The sequence below is a fragment of the Mandrillus leucophaeus genome, unplaced genomic scaffold (assembly GCF_000951045.1).
Source record: "Mandrillus leucophaeus isolate KB7577 unplaced genomic scaffold, Mleu.le_1.0 Scaffold324, whole genome shotgun sequence".
Lineage (NCBI taxonomy): Eukaryota > Metazoa > Chordata > Mammalia > Primates > Cercopithecidae > Mandrillus > Mandrillus leucophaeus.
In genome coordinates this window covers 2,492,192-2,508,108 of record NW_012103410.1, presented here as the reverse complement: position 1 = coordinate 2,508,108, position 15,917 = coordinate 2,492,192, and the positions used below count along the sequence as shown (strand labels likewise).

General features: G+C 40.3%; 1 protein-coding gene across 1 annotated transcript in view; it reads left to right on the top strand.

Moving 5' to 3' along the window:
- Nucleotides 1-5,982: 5,982 nt before the first annotated feature.
- Nucleotides 5,983-15,917, top strand: part of B3GALT1 (UDP-Gal:betaGlcNAc beta 1,3-galactosyltransferase, polypeptide 1) — a 45,033-nt gene continuing 35,098 nt past the window's right edge. The window contains exon 1 of the mRNA XM_011988163.1: nucleotides 5,983-6,104. The gene's annotated coding sequence lies outside the window, so the exon portion shown is untranslated. The remainder of the gene's footprint in view (nucleotides 6,105-15,917) is intronic.

The window sequence follows — 15,917 nt, the reverse complement described above, 5'->3', positions numbered from 1 at the left end:
AAGGGATGGCATCTTGACCTGATATATGCTTGGAAAACAATCCACCTCCTGACTTAAGTGGTTCTCCATTATACCAGGAATATTTGGTACAGATGTATTGACCAGAGAGGCATAACAGGGAACCTGCAACAGCCCCCAGAAGGTAGGAGATTGGGAGAACAACTTGGGTTTTCTCCATTCCTCTTTCAGTCCTCAGGACCTAGCATATGAATTCCATGTAAAAGGAAAATAAAAATATTGCTGAATTGTTGAAAAACTAGCTCAGATGTATTTCAGTTTAAAGTTGGGAAAAATAGGCCAGATTATTTTTAGGGCTCCAGGCTACATTCCTTCATCCTCTCAATATCCCCTGTTTGATCAGCAGAAACAGTAACTGGATTTATATTTTACAGTCCAAAAAAGGGAAGCTTTGCTCTTAATTTCCAATATTCTGAATACCTCATTCAAGAGAAAAATGCATTTAATCACACACCAAGACATACACACACACACACACACACACACACACACACACATACACATACACACACGACCACCACCACCACCACCACACCACACAGTTCAGAGTCCCTGTTTTTTTATTTTCTCCATTACTATACTTTATTATCTGGATGATATCTGTCTCCAGAAAGACACAAGATTCTCTGTATCCCCAGCCCCTGGCAGAATATAACGGTACAGAAAATAACACAGTTTTTTTGAATGAAGCAATAAATATAACAGGAGAGGAAGAAACTGAATACAGAATCCAAATGTGGCCCTAGCTATATCTCATCAATTCATTTAAGAAGGTATTGAAATAGAGTCTGTGCTGGCTTGTGATGTATAAGACAGTTTGCTCCCAATGATTTTATGTCATGGAAGAGTATTTGTTGGAATCCTCACTTTCTGTCTTCTTTGATGCTTGTTATAGAAATGTGGTAGCTGATAGAACAGATATAGTGAATATTCAGTCACTTTTTAATCGCTAAATTTCAGAATCATCCATGCTTGTCTTATTGAGTTTCCACATTCTAGCCTTATTTAAAATCAGGACAACTTCCCCCCCATTTTATGCCTTTTATATATATATATATATATATATAAATTGATTGCCTAACTGATGTTTTTGCAGTTACTACATTGCCAGGAGTTAATATGGGTATAGGATGTAAGGTGCAAAGCTGAGAAGAAATTCTGTATAATCTGTGCCTGTCTGTCAAATCTTGTATATTCCTTTAGTTGCCTTTTTCTATAAAGAGCTCAGAAGAAGAAAGAACTTTGATACATGTGCAGCTTTGTTCAGAATAGTACCCTTAAATATTTCTGCTACCCAAGCTAATGGTGAACTCTCCCATACAAACTCTCTGAGTTTCCTAAAGATAATAGTATTTAAATACAGCAATTGGATATTGAATTGCATACAGCAATATCCTTCTTAGGATGGACTAAGTTTAAAATCAACTTTTAAAATAGCTGGAGTGATTTTAACTGAAATTCTTTGGTTAAATTCTTGGCTAATGTATCTAAAATCTTCTCCTACCTTCTGCACCCTAAACTGGCTCCAAAAATATTTTATAACTTCATTAAACAAATACATGCCATAATTATTGTTATTCTACTTCATTAGTATGAATGACCATGTTTACAAGTAAAGGCATAGCAATACAATTAAACAAAATCATTTCAGTAATCATTTCAGCTGGGTTTGTTTTTTCTTTCTGAGTACTTTATTCAGGATCTTGTTTGGTCACTATTAGTACTTATTAAATACTTCTTTGATAACTCTGTCACTTGGGCTTTGGAGGTCATATCACTAAGTTGTATCTTAAAGAGAGTGTTCCATTTCCATGGGAGCTTAGTTGCCTCTTTCAGAAAGGCAGTAAGAAAGATCACTGATAACATGGCAGGGATAGAAATCCTGAGATTAGAATAATACTTGGTAGAACAGAGGAGACTTGGCCTAAAGAAGCTATAACAATACAAGACTTAGGATTATTGTATAGAATTCCTTCTATTGTAGCACTGCTAACAATTAAGAACCCAGATCGCACCACTGCACTTCCAGCCTGGGTGACAGAGTGAGACTCCATCTCAAAAAAAAAAAGAAACAAACAAAGAAAAAAAACAACAAAAAAGAATTTATGGCATGAATTTGGGCACAGAGATATGGGAGCAATCTTTCTTTACTGTGGGTTTTCTGGCAAACCAGCTTTCTAGGCAAGGGAAGTGGGAGAATCCCTGATTTCTGGCATTGCCTATTAGTGTGTTATAAATGTATATGCCACCAGTTTCAAGATATCAACATGATGTCATTGAATGTGAAGTTGGGAAGAAGTGTGCACCACCAGCTCTGCCCAAGCCCATGCAAGCTGGCCTGGCAGCCACTGGACTCTGCAGAACCATCCCAACTCCAGAGCTCCCTGCAAGGTCAGCTCAGGTCTGTGCTGTGACTGCATCAAAGTCCAGACTCTCCCTTTGCCTTCTTCTTTCTTCTCTCCCATTAGGGACAGGTGTTGTTCCTAAGAACATACGCCAATAAACTTCCTGCATGAGAATCTCAGAGCCCCAAAGCGACCCCACCTACAGTGAAGACAAATTGAAAGTTAAGTTCATGATCATTGAAACAGAGAGAGCGAAAGTCCTCTGTTCTCTCTCCTAAATTCATTAACTAATGACATCAACTATGGCCTCCACCTGGTTTCCACCTGGTTCCCTAATGAATCATAGATTTTACCTTGATAAGTTAATAAATGGGCAACTCAGTGGCGCTTTGTGTTTTGTTCTGTTGGTCTTTATCTAAGTCCTTTATCTCAAACAGACCACACACAAACCAGGATCAAATGTAGCCAGATGCTGACATTAGAGATCCACAGTACAAAGTCCTTTGTTTCCACAGAGGGCTATAGCAAAACTGGGAAGACTAAATCTCATGTCCAAATATTATTACTGTCTTGTTTATCCTATTATGTCACTAAATTCTCCCATAGCTAGCACTCATAAGTCGGTACACAGAAAGAATGGATTTCTCAGCCATAAACAGCACTGACAAAACTCCTTTTTGCCACATGAAGCTAAAAAGAAGGGGTGATATTAATGAAATGTAATGGAATAATGTGCTAGAATAGCTATAATGTTTAGACCTGATAAAATTGTAAACTAGATTAAAATGTGGGTGACAAATTTTGAGTCTAAGCTATTTCCCCAGAAAAACACAACAATTTATATAGTCAATTTTCAATTATCTGCCCAAGGAGAAATAGCAATAATGGCAATTATCCAAAAGAGTAGATAATGAACAAATTCATTTCTACTTGACTTTGAAATATTATTTTGTATTCTAAAACCAACATGTGAATGTAGATGCATTTTATATTCTGGAAAGTTGCAGTGCCTCTAACTTAAATACTAAAATTTTACTTTAGAAATCAGACTAAAGAAAGTAGCTTATGTTTTTCATCTTTTCTTGTACAATACGTTCCCACTTTTTATATTATTGCTTTGAATAGATGTCATTATCTCTTAGGATAATATTCAGTTCATTCTAAAGCAGAGAAAATTTGCATGTATATATGTTTTCTAGTTAGTATTTTCCTGCATTGATGGCAATTAAGTATTTTGATTAAAAGGACACCCTCCTTTCCTGCCTCTGCTTTGCTAAATTATTTTTTAATGTGTGAAAAGAAAAAATCCCAAGACAAAACAGAATGGCTATTCAAGATAAATTTATATCTAAGTAAGATTTAAGTTTTAAACCTACATCTGCCCATGGAAAATTGAGTTCACTATATACACATTTTCCATACCTTTTTCTGGCCCTAGTTTGGTTATTTTTCACTCAGTGAATGCTATGATGAATATAATAATACTTAGGATGGGGTCTGTCTCATGGTAGCATTCAGTAACTTCTCATTTCTTTCATTCTTTGCTTCCCTTGTCTTCGTTCAATAATGTTTTATAGAAGATGCTTCATATTAATGCTTCATACAATAATGTTTATTTTTATTCAACTTTTTGCATAGTAAATTCTACAAAAGCAAGGAAATTTTTTAAAAATATCCTAGAGTAAAATCTTCCAGGTGCTATTTTTCCAATGTCAACATTCAGTACATGTTTAAATTCTTAAAAGCTACCTCCATTATTTTATCAATATTAAGCAAATAATCTAGTAAGAGATACAGCACTTTAAAGGGAAGAGTGAGGGTTCATGCAGACTAAAAACTGACTACATGCTCTCCCGTCTTATGCTTAGTTACATGGTACACTCCCATTATTCAAATAAGACATTTTTTACATAAGGCAAAAGATTCCCAAGTGTTGCAATACTTTTGATTGTTTGCTTTGGGCCTCTTTTGCTTTGGTATTTGACTTGATAAGCAATTGGTGTTTGACCAAATAGACTTGCTCTCCTTTAAAGTTCTGAAATTTGTCTTCAGTTGAACAAATGACAAGGCACTGGAGAGGTAGGTTAAGCAACTGTCTAGGCTGAGTAGATCTAAGTTCAAACACTAGCTCCACTAATCCCAGGATGACATTGAACAATAGACTTGCTCTCCCTCGGTCATGTTTTCTCATTATTAAAATGAAGTTAATAATACAAAACTAAGAGGACTGTGGAGATGATGACAGATAATACATGTAAGTAACTTGGTGTAGGCATTCAGTAAATGTTGGTAGTTGTTACAAATACTAGCTAACATTGATGTCTATCTATGCAAGCACCATCCTAAGCACTTTCTATGTATTCATTTATTTGAACCTCATGACAACTCTAGGACTCAGGTACCATTATCATGATTTTGCACATGGGACCTAGAGAGGTTAAGTATCGTCAGTGGCTGGGTCAGTCTCTAAACCCAACCCATACACTGACCCATCACGCAACACTGATCATCATGAAACAGACAGTGTTTTAACAGAAACTGGAATCAGCAAGTGGATCCACTGGAACCCACTTGTGCCTCTGTCCATATTCTTCATGGGGGGGCCACATTGCTTAAACACCATCTCAAACAAATGCCTTTAATAACAGTTTTATTTCATATGAGGACCCATCACATTTCAGTCACTCAGCATTACCCAGAACTTACTCTATGATATACATGAACAGTTAGAATAGAACATTCCACCTTTTATTATGAAGCTTTCTATACATACAGTTTGAGACCCAAGAATCTGATCAATAGAAGGCAGGTCTAGGTGGCTTCCATCCTGTTATTTAAACAGGTCTGGATCAGATTCAGCCAGTGGCAGAGTGGTCATAAGTGACACTAAAAGGTCTTAAGTGAAAGGGAAGGTGCGCATGCCTAAACTCCCAACTGTGCCATGAATGAACCAAATGTCTTTGCCCCAAGGCAGCTTCAGCCCTCTGGACCTTTTTTATCACTTGGAAAGTTAAGATGCTGCAGTAGACCTTAGGTAAAAGCTGGCCATCCATGTGCCCATCCCGACCCCTCACGTGGGCTTTGGTTTTAGCCTTGTCTGACCTGTGCAAAGTTCTGTTTTATTTTTAAAATTAGATCCTAAAATACAAAACTCAAGATATTTCACATTTTAAAATCTGTATTTCTGTTTTTCCCTACAAATTGGACGTTGTGACCTCACTGGGCCTGTTCATCTTTGTGGCATCAGTCAAAATCGTCAAGTAGACCTGAGCAGTAGCTGCCCCTTCAGATGGAGCATGGGCTCACTAGCTCATCACAGTGCCCACCATTCCTTAGTATCTCACACCCAGTCCGCTGGCTCATTGGTACCACCTTCATGGGCTTGAAGGCATCTGACTTTGTAATCCTAGTACCAGTTGAAACCCTAAATGAGGTTAATTTCTTCCTTCCTTTTTCATTCAATCCACCTCTATTCAATGCCTACCCACATGCCATTCTTTGTATTGTATTGTACTTAAATAGAAACATTTTTTTAAAGTGGCAATTCTGTTTTCATTCCTCTGAACCCAGTTCATTTCCATTATTTCTAAATTTTTCTCTCTTCTTGGTGTCCACTTAGGGCTATGCAGCTTGCTCCTGGCACGGGCACCTTAAATCTCCTCCTCAGGCAGATTGAGACCATGCTTGATTTCCCGAACTTGTAGTAAGAAGAAGGAAAACACAGCACGCTGGAGCCAACAGGTAGGAGAGAAACACATTTCTCAGTTATGCAGCCCAGCATCGAGGAAAAATAACAACAACTCTACAAAATCAGAAATCAGCGTCTAAGGACTAATGAGCAGAGAGAAAATTCTAGCTTTTTTTCTTTATTAATGTTTACCTGCTATAGTATGCAAAATATCCTTGCCAGAAAAGCCTTATTTCTCTCTTAAATTTTTTATTTAATTGTATTTTAAGTTCCGGAATACATGTATAGGACGTGCAGGAAAATGCCTTCATTCTGAAAGATACAGGAGAAAAAACTCATAGCTTAAAAAAAAAGTGTCTTTTTAAAAAATCCATATTAAAAGTGTCTATGAAACCTTTGACTGATTTTAGTGGCGGCCTCTTTTAAGATGAACTATTAGGGAACTAAAGATATGCTTTAGGTGACCTAAGACAATTCCTATTTAAAACCCATTTCTCCAAGGCCATCACTAATTGATTCTTGAATCTTCTTTGCTGAAATAAACTCATCCCACAGACAATTGTGCTTTCAGTTGAAAATAATAGGATTTTACATAGAAAATGATGGTACTGTTATTAAAAGTCTCTAAAATAGTGAATAATTGTTAAAATGTTTTTATTTAAAGTTATAAAAAGCAAGAGAAATACTCAGAATATTCCTTTATACACTAAATGGCACATTAAATAAATAAAAATGATTGCAACCTATCGGGACTGTGATTCAGGGAAAGAAGCACCACAGTGGCAAGAGGTCACCTGGATGACACTCCTATCTTTCCCATCATAGCCTCTGTGACTTTGGGCCACTTACTTAACCTTTCTAAACTACAGTTTCCTTGTCCATGAAATTGACAGTTATTTCAGTGTGCCTTCAAAATGCCAAGCAGAATTGGACCCTGAAATACAGTTGTTAGTGGAAGGTGGCGGGTAGCTCTGAGCCAATTCCCTGTGAGCTAATTTCCCAAAAGCAAGTTCAACAAAACTCCAGTTCACCAAATTCCTCTCTCCGGGTCCTTATTTACAAAATGTATAGTAATGTGCACTGGATATGTTGGTTTTCACCGTCTTTAGAGATTTCTGTAAGGTTTCAGTTGATGGTTTTTTTCCCACCGCTTACTGACAGCATTGGAAGGAACACGCATTTTGTTTCAGCCCCTGACAGTGAGTAGCAAGAGGACCCTCTGATGAGGAGCAGTGGAGCAGGGTCAGCACAGAGCCGAAACAGGTGGACATGGACTAAGAGACATGAGATTATAGTCATAAGGATTCTCCAAGTTCAAGACAAATATACTGAGTATTTTAAATACCTGAAGCCAATTGGGTACTTCTGAGAACAGCTTTATGGAATCAGCCTGATGGTATAAATACTACTTCCTCTTAGGGATCTTAGCGTCCAACGGAGGAAACAGACTAAAAACAAAACAGAAAGTAAATAAATAATACAATTACAAATTGTGATAAGCACTATGAAGAAAACAAACAGGGTGCCCAGGTAGTGAAGAGGCGGAACCTGCTTTAGAAAGGGTGGTTAGGGGAGGTGTGAGAGTCAAGAGAGCTTTCCCCATGGCCCTTCCCTTCCGGGCAAAGGAGAGGACCAGATAGACTGGGGCCAGGGATGTGGGATGACCAATGAGTTGTGAGTAGTAAAGGATCTATGGCACTTCCATGCTGGAGCATTTCATTGCTGTTGCAAGATTCCCTAGCTCCCTTTCCCTGTGGCATTCTGCTGGTGATGTGGCTCAAGATGTGGTTTCTCCTTCAGCCTGGAACCTGTGTGACTGCAAAGAACAGAGCCCCTCCCCCTACCCCCCAACCATGGACCTGTAGCCTGAGCAAACAACAAGCTTTAATTGTCTTAAGCCACTAAGAAACTATCCTGACTATTATTATTAGGGGTTTTAAGACAAAAAGCATTAAGCTTCGCTGGTTTGTAAAACTGAAAGATAGCCAATATGGCTGGATTATAGCAAAGCAAGAAAAAGTAGCAAATTAGAGTTCTCCGTCTACTACCGGCTGCCTGCCTCAGGCTGTTCTGATGTTTATATTCCTGGCAATGCTTTAAGACAGATTAAGGAGCTTGACTGTAAATGCTTTTGATTTGTTTACACAAATCAAACTCTCATATTTTATCTCTGCCTCTGGATTATGATAGTTTTTATCAAGAACTTTGCATGTGGGCTATTGATATGATAATGCAATCCTAATGCCTTCCCAAGAGCTAAGAGCCTCTATCCTTTCAGTCAATACTGAGATGCACTTTGGTGTATAGGCCATTCATAGCTGAGGCTTGGGATGGGCAGTTCACAGCACTTTGCAATTGAATCATATGTAATACCGTGCAATTTTTAAGCTCTCAGTTTTTCATATCAATTTCTAATATTCTGGCAACAGAAGCTAGTGAAAAGCCCAACTTTTATGGGACTCATCATAGGCCCTTGAATGTTTAAGTCTTTTGCACTTAAGATCTTGTTTGCAAACAAAACAAAACCCCCTAGCAGAAAGCAAATTGCATGATACGCAATTTATCTTCGTTGGAAGAAAAGAAGAGCTGAGTCGGCCCTCATGAGATTTGACAAGGAAGGTACTTTTTGTTTTTTGGTTTTTGGTTTTTTTTAAGACGGAGTTTCCCTCGAGTCCCAGGCTGGAGTGCAGTGGCGTGATCTCTGCTCACTGCAACCTCCGCCTCCCGGGTTCAAGTGGTTTTCCTGCCTCAGCCTCCCAAGTAGCTGGACTTACAGGCATGTGCCACCACGCCTGGCTAATTTTTGTTTTTAGTAAAGAAAGGGTTTCACCATGTTGGCCAGGCTGCTCTCGAACTCTTGACTTCAGGTGATCCACCTGCCTCGTCCTCCCAAAGTGCTGAGATTACAGGCGTGAGCCACTGCACCCAGCCTAGGAAGGTTTTTTTTTTTATCCTTGACACTGCCCAGACAGAGCCACTGATATTATAACTGCCTTTATTGAAGTTTGGTAGCCTTAAAGGAAGTACATCTGTCGGTTATTACAGTTATTCTTATACAGTTCTTAAAGTATTAAGGATTTTTATTTGAGATAAATGAAATCTCATTAAAGAAAAGGAAAGTTGGGAAGGGGAAAGGAAATGGATCTAAAATTAAAATTGTGTCCTTAATATAGTCTAGGCTTAGCGCTAGGTGCTTTCACCTGCATTACTACCCCCTATACCTACACAGTGGAGGAAGCAGCTCAGAGAAGTTATGATCACCCAGCCAGTGAGTGGCAGACCAAGGACGAGGTCTTCTCCCTCTAAAGACCCTGCTTTTTCTTCTTTATTATGTAGACTAGAATGTAAAAGTCTCCTGTACCATCCCCACAGTCAAATCCAAAATGGCCAAATCTCACATTCCAAAAATCCTGCATTTCCAAAATTTAAGAGTTCTCTAAAAAATAAATGCTGGGTCACTACTGCATATTGATGTATTACATATCTAGGTTCAGAAGAGGCTCTAAACAGAGCTGGTTATAATAAGCTGTGCTCTGCTAATTGTGCATCTTCCCTTTGTTCCGCCTCATCCTGTGTAATTAGCACAGTCTTGAAAATAGAAGTTTCCATGACATTACAATTCTTACACAGCACACCCTCTAATTATTTCATATCTTCACATTAGGGACCAAGATACTTATGGTGGAGGGTGGAATTCTGTTTGTTGTTTAATTACTTGAAGAAGGAGCACAGGAAAACCAAGACAAAGAGATTATTAAAATAATGTTTACACTTGACTCTGAGTTGCCTACACACAGACCAAGGCACAGGCATACATTTCTTCTCGCCTTCTCATTTCCACCTGGCTTTAGACCTCATCTCTCTTGGCACTGGTTTCATCTCAGTTATGCCTGTTACCATCTCTTCCTATCAAGGACTTGCTTATTCTTCAAGCCCCACTCAAAATACACTCCTCCACATGTCTTTTCAGATGTCCACAGTGAAAATTAAGCTCCTTCTTCCCATACCCGAGGGCACTTTTTACTAATCTTACAGCATCTCTCTGCATTGTACTATGAGGACAAGGGTGGGACAGAGAATGCTAATGATTCAATCAAATGTGTTTTCTCATTTTTCTTCCTGGGCATGTAGATAGACAGCATTTCCTAGCCTTCCTTAGAGTTGGGCATGACCACATAATAAATTTCTAGCAATGCGAATTGAGTAGAAGTGACGTGCTTCATTTGGAAGCCAGGGTTTTGAGGAAGGAGGTATGCCTCCTCTATGCTTTTTGCCTTGCTGCCATCAGTAAAGGAACTCTGAAACCCCCAGGCAGGGGCCCCATGGGGTGAAGAAAGCCTGGGTTCCCAAATCACCGGGTGAAAAGCTTTCTGGCCAAGCAGCAACACTAGGCTGTTACACAAATAAGAAATAACCACCTATTGTGTTAAGGCTTAGAAATTTAGGGCTTATTTGTTACAGTTGCTGTTGTGTACCTAACAGAGAGTATGCATCTTTCTAAGTGTGTGCTTGAGTGTGTGTGATTTTAGAAGCCCCAAAAGGACTGGGACTAAAAAAAAATCATTCTTAACTGTGTGTAAAATTAAACTGAATTGGTGCCTCATTTGGAAATGGAGCAGATGGTCATTAAAATGAAGAGTGGAGGATACTCTAAAGCATCTCCAATATTGGGAATGCCATTTTCTCATTTGCAAGCAGCTGTCTAGAATTTTGTAAACAATCTCATAGGTGACTAATTTGGTATAGAGAACAAAAGGAATACCCAGTTAGTTTTCATGTTAAAATGTGCCCTGGTTCATTTCTCATTCAAATATTCATTATTTCAATCAACAAGTACATATGGAACACATTTTACATGCCAGGCAGCCCTCTAACAGTGCTGATCCATTAACAGTGGCCCCAGCTCATTCCAAGTAAACAGGCCAGTGGGGGAACCAAATATCCACTAAACTCATCACACTGCTGAATATGCTCTCAGCATGTCACCCAGGTTCTCTGGTTCCTCTCTTGGAAAATAAGAATGATAATACTGACTATTTCTCTAATTTTTAATTAGATAATATTTAGATATAACAATTATAAAATATTTAGCAGTGTGCTTGACACTTGAACTTGGCAAGCATGTGATACTTCTTAGCTATTATTATTTGCTTTGATTTAGAGAAATACTATGAGATTGTATAATAAAGGAATCTGACTAGGCCGAGGAAGGGGTGTGTGGAACACAACAGTTTCCTCTGTAAATGACTCCTGATATGATAGTTGAGAAGTTGGGAAGAATATTCCAAATTTTTAAAACTAGAGTAAAAACAGTATATTCAAAGAACCCATGATGGAGACTTTATTTTCAGGAGTTAAAAGAAAAAGCTAGTTTAGCTGGAGTCTAGAAAGCAAGGGGAAAACTGCGGCAGGATAACACCATGCAGAGCCACGGGAACCACCACATAGCCTTGCTAAGAATTTCTTAGCTTTCTTGCTAAGCACAACAGAAAATCATGGTATGATTTCCAACAGGTAATGGCACAGAATGATATGATCAGATTTAGTTTTTAGAAAGATCACTGTAGCTGGAGTGTAAAGAAAGAGCATTAGAGGACAGACTGAGAATAGGCAGCTATTTGCAACTTGCAACTTGCAACTTAAAAAGTTAATATAGGAGTCAAGATAAGAGATACCCATAGCTTGAGTGGTGGTAGTGGAGCTTGAGAGAAGTAGAGATATAAAGAAATTTCTGAAGTGACATTGGCAGGATATGGTGATGGATTAGGTACAGAGTTAAGAGGGAGGGAGCTGTTAGGAATGACTCCAGGTCTTTCCAATACAGAGAGATATGTTTCACAGAGGTGGGGAACCCTGAAAGAAGATCAGGGTTGCAGGATCATGGATTTATCTTTGCATACGTTGCATTCAGATGCCCTTCAGATATCCAAGTACACAATTAGATGCATGGGTCTGGAGATCCATAGAGAGAGATCTCTGAGCTAGAATACAAACTTAAGAGTTATTCACATGCAGAAGGCAACAGAGGCCACAGGCAGGGAAAGAAAAATGACCTTGAAAACAAACAAAACTACCTGTAATCCCAGCACTTTGGGAGGCCAAGGCAGGCGGATCACGAGGTCAGGAGATCGAGACCATCCTGGCTAACATGGTGAAACCCCATCTCTACTAAAAATACAAAAAATTAGGCAGACGTGGTGGCACACACCTGTAGTCCCAGCTACTCGGGAGGCTGAAGTAGGAGAATGGCATGAACCCAGGAGGCGGAGCTTGCAGTGAGCAGAGATTGCGCCACTGCACTCCAGCCTGGACGACAGAGCAAGACCCCGTCTCAAAAAAAAAAAGAAAAGAAGCAAAACTTAGAGTGAGAAGAAAAGAAGGTCTAGGACCTTGCCTTGAGGAACTTCCCCCAAAGGAGACAATGTTAGGGCTCTCCAGAGAAAAAAAACCAATAAGATATTTGTAGGGGTGTGTGTGTGTGTGTGTGTGTGTGTGTGTGTGTGTGTGTGTGTGTAAGATAGATATATAGAGAGAGAGATAGATAAATTATATACACATATATAAAGAGGCTACCAATAGAAGACAATTCTCTTACTAATTCCACATTGTCAGGCTGAGAGTACACCATAAATAATTTTTCCTCTTAGAGCACGTTTATCATTTTTACTTCTGAGACAGGGATCGATCCCTTTTCACTGACCCACCCAGGGCAGTTGTTCAGAAAGCACATCGCTCTTGACTCCAGCTCCTGTAGAAATTAGAGACACAGTGATTGTGCATCTGCCCCCTCTGACTTTGTCTCGGGCTTAGGCAAGGAGTCTGTGCCACAGCCCTTGGCTCCACTCTCCTGTCTCTGTAGCCATTGCATAGGTGTTTAACAGCGTATCCAGCTTGTTATTCAGTATCCACTGTGAGGTTGCCAGGTGGTTTTATTTTTCCTTTTAAATTAAATACTGATAAAGATCTTGGACCATGACAAATTCAGAGCAAATGTTACCAGTTTTCCCTCTGATTCCTTCTCTTTCAGTCCGGTAAGCTAAGGCCTTAATTTCAGCATCATTTCTTTTTATTCAGAGTAGAGATTGGTGCCACACAATTTGACACCACAAGATGGGCTTTTCTTGACATTCTTCAGCTGAGCAGAGTAGCAGAGCCCACCTCTGCATTTGGTTTCTACATCTTGCCTGCATTTCCTGAAGTGATGTGGGGTGAGCCTAGGTCACACAGCGGGGAACGGGTCAGGTCACTTGACTCCCGGTCTTGGGCTCGGTCCTCTCTACCCTCCACCCTCCAGGGCTCATGGCTTGATTCTCTCCAGCCTCAACCTGGCCAGGTTTCCCCTCAAGCCACCAGAGCCTAAGGAAGAGGAGTTGACAGGAAGGACAGGGACCAGTGGCATTTGGTCCCTGATCTCTCTTGGAACAGCTCCTCAAGCAGCTGAGCCAGAGCTGAGGAAGAGGAGGCAACAGGAGATGCTGGCCTAGACTCAATTCCCCACACACCAGCATAGCAGTCTAGTGCTCCCTATGCCCCTGAGGAGGTCTCTGAGCCCTAAACCCTTGAAGAAACTCAAGAACTGATTAGAAGACACCCTGTCAGGAATGGGGTGAGCGTAAGGGATCAGGTGGTGGCCAGTATTGAATAAGGCTCAAAGAAGGAATGAAAGTCAAGGATGGGGTGAGAGTCAGGGATGTCTGTGGCACATATGAATCAGTCCACTATATCCACGGGTTCCACATCTGAGGCCTCAACCAACTGTGGATTGAAAATGTTTGCAAAAGAGAAACAATAAAACATAACAATACAACAATAAAAGATAATATAAATTTAAAAATGCAGCATAACAACTATTTACATAACATTTACATTGTATTAGGTATTATAAGTAATCTAGAGATGGTTTAAAGCACACAGGAGAATGCATGTAGGTTATATGCAAATCCTGCACCGTGTTATATAAGGAACTTAAGCATCTGCTGATTTTGTACGGTGGAGTCTTGGAATCAATCCCCATCAGATACCAAGGATGACAGTATTGGTAAATAAATCACATATTTTTCCACTGTACTCTACCAAATGTCCTCGACACCAAAACAATCATGCTTCCTGTTCAGAGGCAGAACTCCAGGCTCCAAGAACACCAGTGGGACAGAATGTACAAAGGTCAAGACTCAGACACCAGCACAAATGGCACATACTCTGTGTGCCAGATGCCTCACAAGCTATTTCATTCACTGCTCAAAACCGCTCTTCAAGTCAGTGCTTAAAGATTCACCTGCCTGTTAAAGAAACAAGGCTCCAAAGGGTGGGGTACAAAGAACAAGACAGATGCCAGTCACGGTAAGCAGGGTACAAGGTGGCCTATTTAGTCACAAAGAACAAAACAAAATGTAGTTGGCTCAGCTCCTGAAGGCTGAGCACATGCTCAGTTGGAAATATGATGAGATCCTTGCCACTGTGTTACTGCCCTTGGGCCCCCCAAATTCTCCCTAACTAGGGAACTGCATTGGTCTAGACGAGCACCTAGGTGAGACTGAACGGGCAAGATGAAGCCAGGCAGCTCTCGCTACGGGCAGTAGTGAGCTAAGGAGCAGGGAGTCAGGCCTGTTTTCTGCAGATAGCGCCCAGCCCACCCCTTCCCTCTCCAGCAGTCCCCACTCAGTGCGTGGCTGCTGCTCAGAGTGCACTTTCTGATGGCGTGTTTGCTTATGGCCTTGGATGCTCTATATCCACAGTCCTTCGCAAGCTGTGCTTCAGCCGCTGAACAAACTGGAATGGAAACCAGAGCACGACACAATTCCTGGGTTTACAAACTTAAAAAGGCACCAAGAGTGATTTGCTGGGTTTGGGATTGGCCACATCCCAGTGTGCTTTTCTGGGACTTTGTAACAGTTATATCTGAGAGGGCTTTACTGAGCCCTAGAGAGATTGCTAGAAGGTCAGCACAGAGGGCTCTCGAAGCACAGCAGAGATAGGCAACAAACCTGTCACAACTACAGCATTCCACCCGCTCCTCTGCTCGCTTAGGGTAGGTTGCTCTAAGCTCTCTAAGAACACACAGAATTAAGGAAGGGTTTATTTCCCAGTTGCCTCAACAAATATTGATTCAGCTGTGTGTAAGGCCTCACGTTTCTTACCAGACTGTGATGCTGTGTAATGCACCTTTGATTCCCTGGCACCTATTCTTGGGCCTTAAAGAAGTGGATGCTCTGCAGTTGTTAGTCAAATGAATTAGCATACACCATCTAGTCCCAGAATTTGGAAAACGCCCTATAAAGTGAAACAGTCAACAAATCCCCTGTCACCAGTTGAGTCTACCTACCGTCCCATAAATGACTTCTCACATCTTTCCTAATAGCACAAAATTGCTCTCAAGCTCAAGTGAAAGAAGTCTAACCTGTGATGAACTGCCGAATGAATTAATAAACACCACTTCATGGAAAGTGTTCTGTGGGAATGTGACATGGTCAGAAATATGATTGGCAGAGGTGATAGGGTGGATGGGAAACCTACCAGTGTGTGGTTTCTGAAATTTTTCCTGCATGAGAGATGAATTTCTCATGGCTCCTACATTCCCAACAGGCACGCCTAAACCATGTCCCTTTCTTTGTCTCTCAGGAAAGTAAATCAGAAGTCAAATGCGTAAAACTGATATCTTCACAAAGACAAACTTGAATGTGCTCTCTTTTTAAAAAATCCCAATCCTACTAATGGACAGCCTTTACTGAGTACTTACTCTATGCTAAGCACTGTGCCATGAGCTTTGCATATATGACCCCATTGAAGCCAGGAACAACCAACCCTGTGTGCTTTGTTCTGTAAGATCTTCATTTTGCAGATTGGGAAACAGGACCCTATAGAGGTTA